This window comes from Lolium perenne, chromosome 2 (assembly GCF_019359855.2).
Source record: "Lolium perenne isolate Kyuss_39 chromosome 2, Kyuss_2.0, whole genome shotgun sequence".
NCBI lineage: Eukaryota > Viridiplantae > Streptophyta > Magnoliopsida > Poales > Poaceae > Lolium > Lolium perenne.
The window spans coordinates 47466626-47473191 of record NC_067245.2 but is presented as its reverse complement, the minus strand read 5'-3'; positions in this window follow the sequence as shown (position 1 = coordinate 47473191).

The following is a 6566-nucleotide window of genomic DNA, read 5'->3' as shown; positions in this document are numbered from 1 at the left end:
AATAGTACTTAAATTATTCATCCAGGCAAACAAATAGAAATAAAATCATGCATTGTTGGCTGCTCCTCTCCTCACCCACAAATGCGCAGCTAGATCCGCTTTCAGCTGTGCATGGACACCTGCATCTCGAATTTCATTGTGCATATAAAGAAAAGCAGTGAATTCTTGGGGCACATGCTCTACCTCAGCTAGTGGCCTTGATAATCAAATGGATGATCATCCTGCACAGGTGCGTCGCGCTCGTTCTCAATGATCATGTTGTACATGATCACACAGGCGTTCATCACCTCCCACATCTGTGACTCAGACCAAGTGAGAGCAGGGTTGACAACGGCGAAACGCTGCTGAAGCACCCCAAAAGCACGCTCAACATCCTTGCGTGCTGCTTCCTATCATGTTGCAAAATAGGCTTCCATCTCGTTTGATGGAGAGGGAATTGTCTTCACAAATGTAGCATACGTCGGGTAGATACCATCAGCTAGATAGTACCCCTTGTCGTATGCGTGGCCGTTTACCTCAAAATTCACGGCAGGAGCTTGTCCCTCAGCTAGCCTGGCAAACACCAGAGAGCGCTGCAGCACGTTGATATCATTGTTTGTTCCTGCCATGCCAAAAAATGCATGCCAAATCCAAAGCTCATGGTCTGCCACCGCCTCAAGAATGACACTGCACTCACCAGTATGGCCCTTGTAGATCCCATGCCAAGCAAAAGAGCAATTCTTCCAGCCCCAATGCATACAGTCAATACTTCTGAGCATCCCATGAAACCCACTTGCCGCATTCTTCTGCAGGATCTGAGTTGTATCATCTGCTCTTGGTGCTCTCAAATAGTCTTTGGCAAACACCGCTATGACGGCTCAGCAGAATCTGTAGAGACTCTCTGTACATGTCGACTCAGCCATCCGTAGATAGTCATTGGCTGTATCTGGAGGAGCTCCGTATGCAAGACAGCGCATTGCAGCAGTGCACTTCTGAATTAAGGTGAAGCCCCACAAACCTGTGCAATCTTTCTTGGCCATGAAGTACGTGTCGTACTCCCTGACGCCGTGGACAATCTTCAAGAACAGGTCCTTGTTCATCCTAAACCGGCGCCGAAATTCCTTTGGCGAATGAGTTGCGTCGTCGTTGAAGTAGTCGGCGTCAAGCAGCATTGCGCCGGCTTCACGATGCCGGTTGATGTTCCTCCTCTTGCCTAGCTTTGAGCCGCCGCGCCGAGGCACGACGAAGAAAGGCTGGCGAACGCGCAACATGTTCGTCAGAATCAGCTGCTGCTGTTGCCGCCGAACAACCTGAGCGTTCTGCTCCTCCGTGAACAGTTGCACCATCATCTCGTCGTCGCTGTCCATCGCGGCAATTGGACGAACACCTTGCGGGCGGGGCGATACTATCGCGGTGGCGGCAAGCTTTGTTCCGGGCGAAACAGCGGCCACCGGTCGAGGGGGTGATGGCCGTGTCGATGGACGACGGTTCCTAGACAGTCGGCGGTGTCTATTGCAAGCAGGGTGGGCGCGGCGGCGACGACAACGGTGGCGATCTAGAGGGGTGGGAGTCGGCTCGGGCGTGTGTAGGAGGTGGGAGAACGGTGTGTCTGGATGCCAGGCGGAGCCCGCACTCGTTTTCAGACGTGCCGCGAGGTGTCGACGCGCCCGATTCGCGCCCTTGGCAAAGGGGCCGGCACGGGGTTACCGGTGATTCTATTGGGCTCCAAAATTGGCCGGCGCCGTTTGGGGCGCACCGGTGCGAGCCCATTTTCGTTGCCGGCCCCCAAAATGCTATCAGGGCCGCTCGGGGGCGCCGGTGGAGATGCTCTAAAGTCTACAACACACAAAAAAAAAAGTACCATTACAAAGTATGACATCTAAAGTTTTCAATACTATATATTTTATAATATATATCTTGTATTATTTTGGGATACTGAGATGAGTAACAAAAATTACAAAAAAAATAAAATAAAGTATCACCGCTGATAGTGGGCCAGATGAATTGCTCAACTTGAATAACGTGTCATTAAAAGTTAGGGTATCTTCTTCTTTTTTCATTTCTCAGTGTGCTGTTAACTTTTTGTTTGACATTTTATGAATCTTTTCTTGACTACAAGCATGTCTATGAAATTGATTTTTTATGAAATAGTTACATACCATCAGAATTAATTAAGTTCTGAAGTGAGTCAGAATCTCTAGAGAGCTTGTGTAACTACACTCGGTACACTATAATCGTGTCGAAAACAAATCACACAAAACTTGGTTCATGGTGCACCCTATACGCTCGAACGGTCAAAGCCTGCGCTACTGAAAAAAGGAGAGGGTAAAAGTCGGATCAGCTCTACGGCGCAGGACCTTTGCAGGTTTCACAGGTTGGAGCCTTGGAGGGCAGTACCCTTTAAACTCGGCGTCCGGCTATAGGGAAGGAATAGAGCAGGGCAGGGGACGGGAAGGAGAGGGTGAGGAAAGGAGGAGAGGGAGAAAGAACATTAAGGCAGAAGAGCAGCCATGAGCAGCGCGCCGGTCCGACGGACGAGCAGGGGAGAAGCGAAGACAGGGGATCCGGTGGCGCAGGCGGTCGCCAACAAAGAGGAAGACGATGAGTTGGTTTCTGGATTCCTGCGTTGTTTCTCCTCAACCTAAAAGATCTCTCTAACCCAAGCACTGTTCTTGCGTAGGGGCGAAAGGCCCTGCAGACGTGGGGAGCCAGGCCAGCCGGCGCAGAAGTATCCCTACTGCCGACGTGGGGAGCCAGGGCAGCCGGAGCGGAAGTATCCCTGCTTCGATCAAGGACAAGCCTGCCGCAGTGAAGTTCTCAGATGCCAAGGATGCCCTGACTAACGCGTCCACTCTGCTCCGCGTTATCTACGCCGCCGCGATCACATACTTCACTGGACTGCTTGTGCAGCGGTACGTATAACCTCTGTGCTTCTGTTCTACAGCCACTCATGGTTAGATCGTTAAAGGTCCAATTGATCTCGTTTAGCAATGCCAAAGATGGCATTTTTTTGTGCCGTGGGTACGTTTTATTGTAGATCTGAACATGAAGGGCTGATCAACTGATGCTTCACGCTAGATTAAATCGGTGCAACCTCGGTTGAGGCCCGTTTATGGGGCAGTACAGCCATGGCGACCGCCCTGTGCCCCCAACATTCCGGGGGCCGGCCGAGCGTGTGTGCCCATGGCCCTTTGTAGAGTCCCTCTGGTTGTTAAATCAGAGCTCTCTCAAAACAAAGCCTCAGCGTTGCATCTTTCACGTGAAATGGATTTTGCTCTACCTAGTCACCGTACCACTTACTCACTCTTTTGAATATGATAAATTTACATTGTATCGTCACAGAGAGGAATTTGCTAAAAATTAAATATGCAATTGCTCTATTCTGATTTGCTGAAAAAAGTTGAAGAGAAAGAAATACTTTCTAGGAATATCTTGTTTGGATCGACTTGTAGGAATAACAACCAGTATTTTTTAGTATTATTGAATTCTACAATTAATCCAACTGTCCGAGCCTTTTATAGAAATTCTAAACATTGTAGCACAGAGAGAAAAATCCAAGTGTCTCTCATTAACATTTTCTCTTGGAATGCCCACACGCTCTTCAAGTGGCATATAAAAGCGCGTCAAATTTGCAACTTTATGTGTTTTTTGTTTTCCCCTTAAGACTCAACATATTATTATATCTTGGTACTTTACTGTTGATGTGTGCCTAAAAGCTTACTTTTAAACCGGGACAGCCGGAGAGAGCTTATTTTCTGAAGCAAATAGATATGACCATGTGGCTCCCGTGACGTCCCCCAAGGTGACACCGTGGCGATCCAACACCGCCTAAATCCAGATCTTGGGCGGCCCCGTCTCCGCCGCTGCCACCGGCGTTTATACATGTGCATTTCTCGGGCCGGGCTGGGCCAACCAAAGCCCGACGCAAAAATCCTGGCTCAGGCCCAACCCGGCCCAACCGTCGGGACGAAAAAGTGGCCCAATCCCGGCCCATCAAGGAGAAAGCCCATCAGGCCTCGGGCCGGGACGCTTCAGTAAAACGCATAAAATCATGGCCCGGCCTGGCCCAAGCATCGGGCCACAAAATCAGGCTCAGGCCCGGCTCAGAGACATGGTTGGGTCGGGCTTGGCCCGGGAATTTTGGGCCAGGCCAACCGGGTCGGGCTGCCATGGCCAGGTATACCGGCGTTGGCCGTGGTGGAGGTGGCCCCTAGTGACTCAGGCACTGGGGGAAGATGGTGCGTTGACTCCTTCGAAGGGCGGCTGGGGCGGCGCCGACAGAGTGGGCCATGGGCGGCGTACTCGGCCAGGGAGCGGCGGTTGCTCCTGCCTTGGATCGGTTGATGTGGGCAACGGCGGCAAGCCGTGGGTCTAGGGTGCCCACCTAGGCCCGCCGTCTCTAGCGGCGTGGTTTGGGGCTTGTGGAGGACACGTTGTGGTGAGGAAACACATGCAGATCGGCGAGGACCTCCTTGACGGCCATAGCGGGCGGTGGCTATAGCAGGCCTAGCCCGAATCCTTTTCGGGCTTGCGCCTGCGGAGGCAACTGCATGTTGAGTTCTGGCGTGGCAGGCTCGACCTTCTTCTCCTCTGCCTCTGGCTGGTGGCGTGGGGGTTGTCTGGCTTGGATCGAATAAAGGAGGCAGTCCTAAGGTTTCTCTCACGCCAAGATGAAGATCCGCTTGATGTTTGTCTCCTTGATCTGGTTGCAGTGTTGTGTTCCATGCTCTGCCATCAAATGTAATAGTGCTTCTCTTGCGTGGAGTTTGCTAGATCGGAAGTTATTCGGCCGTGTGCACCCATATTTTTCTCTAACCATTTAAGTTCAGAGGGAGCGCCTCGAAGCTCGATTGGCGGTTAATATCATGGGGCATGTTCTCGTTCCATGGTGCTGGTGCTGACGGAGAATGTCATGGAGACAGAGATCTGTGGACTGACGATGGTGGTTCGAGTTTATATGTTGTTTAGGAATTGGATTGACATGCAAGTGGGGGCGAGTGCACGGGAGAAGGTCATAGTCCTACCTTTTATAGTGAAAACCCAAGCCGGTCTGGCCTTAATTGATTGTGTCTAGCAATGGCCTTGTTGAAGGCATTGTCTTGAGAGGACTTTCTTCAGGGTGGACGAGGATGGTGTTTGTGCACTATTCCTTTCTTGGAGGCGTCGCTTTTGAAGAAGCTAGACTTCATGTGTTGTCTTGGTGGTGGTAGTGCTGTTGTTTCAAGTAATGAATCACTATAGCAGGACATTTTTTGTAATCCTTCTTTCTTTTTTGGATGTATGCATCCCTAGTACCGCTAGGGTAATACGTTGTTGCAGAGGTTGAGTGTAATTGGTGTCTTCGCGATATTTATATATACTATTTGTCAAAAAAGCTTACTTCCTACCACTTGGAATTTTATGGGGACAAAACCCTAGACCTCTTGGAGTTGCTCCTAGGCTACCACTAGGCCACTAACCTTCCTTCGCGCCCTTCACCCACGTTGCCGCCGGAGGAAACTATCCCATGGTGGATGGGGGCAGTGGGAGGTCTTCTTCTTCCAAAAATCCAACTCATGATCCCAAATCCCCTCCCAAATCCCCTCCCAAATCGATTTGCCTTGACACGTTGCTCCGCCTTGATACCGTGGGTGTGTAGCCCTCGCGCCAGATGATGGCTCCCGTCTGGATCTGCCACGGGCGCTTCTGATGCTCTCCCGGTTTCATCACGCCGCGTGCTTTGCCGCCGGTGCGCCACCTAATCACGAGTCCACACACATTGGGGCTAAGCCGGTGAGCCCGTTGTTGCACCCAACTGCGTGCTGAGGGGCTTTTTTGCTTAGGCATGGCCCCAGCCTCCACCCCTGTTGCCTCCTCCGCCAGGCACCGCCTAGATCCACCACGCAGCTGTGCGCTCGTCGTCCGCCGCACAACTCAGCCACCATGGGCTCCTCAACAATGATGCACGACCACACTATGCTACGGATCAACGAATGATATTCCTTGTCGCGCGTGGCTTCGGTAGCAACTGGTCAGGTGAGCCTCGTGAGGTTGTTGCGCGCTCCTGCATCATGCCTGAGCGTACAATGGCGGCACATCCCGACATCGCTACCTTTCCTGGAGGCGTGGTTTTTTTGGAGCCACTCCATTGCTCCAAACTCCTTTGCTGGGCTTTGCGGTTGGCATATAGGTGAGGTTAGAGCGAAAGCTCAGATATTGCGGTGCTGGCGGGCGTCGTCCACCTTCTTGAAAGCGTCGCGATGAAACCTTGTGTTGTTCGGGTGGTCAAATTTCGGCGGACGCTGCCATGGTGCTGAGCTTCGTGTTCCTACTGCTGTCTATGTTGATCGGTCCCCTTTGATGGCGAAGTGTCCATCCTTTTCCCACAAGTGTTGTCTGTTGTCCCTATGGCAGCTTTTGGTGAAGGTTGGCGAAGTCTGGTTGAATCTTGGCCTTGTAATGCATTTCGAAGGCATTGGTAACTTGAAGTTAGCAACTTCTCATCTGCAATGTAGTCTTAGCAGAGCAAGGCCCTTCGATAAAGCCGATGACACTCATTTACCCATGTTGCTCCGGACCGCCAGCTCATGGATGATCGCTTTTGTGCA